At 65.7% G+C, this 496-nt stretch overlaps 1 protein-coding gene across 1 annotated transcript in view; it reads right to left on the bottom strand.

Annotated features, from left to right (window-relative positions):
* ZC3H13 (zinc finger CCCH-type containing 13) overlaps positions 1–465 on the bottom strand; it is a 64,769-nt gene extending 64,304 nt beyond the window's left edge. Inside the window, 1 exon segment of the mRNA XM_025214723.1 lies at positions 358–465. The gene's annotated coding sequence lies outside the window, so the exon portion shown is untranslated.
* Positions 466–496: the final 31 nt, after the last annotated feature.

The raw sequence follows: 496 nt of genomic DNA, 5'->3' as shown, positions 1-496 counted from the left end.
ACTGGATGCAAGAGGCGCGTGTGCACATATGTGCGTGCCTTTGCCTGGTGGGGTGGAGCTGCGGGGGCAGGTCCCGCCCCACGCTCCTCCAGCAGGGAAGGGGGAGGGGGAAGAGGGCGGGCAGGGAGCAGCAAGGAGTTGCTGGCCCAGCGGCTGGTACCTGTGGGTGGGAAGGGCCACCAGGGGGGCGGGGCAGCAGAATGGGCGGGGGCAGGGCACTGCCATATCACTGCCCCTCTGCATGTACCCCACCCTTCCCCGCACCGCAGGCATCTTCTTTTTTTAAAACTAGAAATATGGTAACCCTAATATACGTGTGTGTCTATACATGTATGTGTGCGTTGAACACCTACCTACCTACTTCGGTCGGTCTGAGGTGCCCGCTGCCCTGGCGCCCCGCCCCCCCCGCAGAGGCCGGCAGGACAGCAGCTCTGGGCCGGAGCCGGGCCCGACCACCGAGAAGGAAGCGACCCCACCGCCCCCGCACAGCCCGCCC

This window comes from Alligator sinensis, unplaced genomic scaffold (genome assembly GCF_000455745.1).
Source record: "Alligator sinensis unplaced genomic scaffold, ASM45574v1 scaffold1219_1, whole genome shotgun sequence".
NCBI classification, from domain to species: domain Eukaryota; kingdom Metazoa; phylum Chordata; order Crocodylia; family Alligatoridae; genus Alligator; species Alligator sinensis.
Note: the sequence above shows the minus strand (reverse complement) of the source record. Positions and strands in the feature narration are given on the sequence as shown.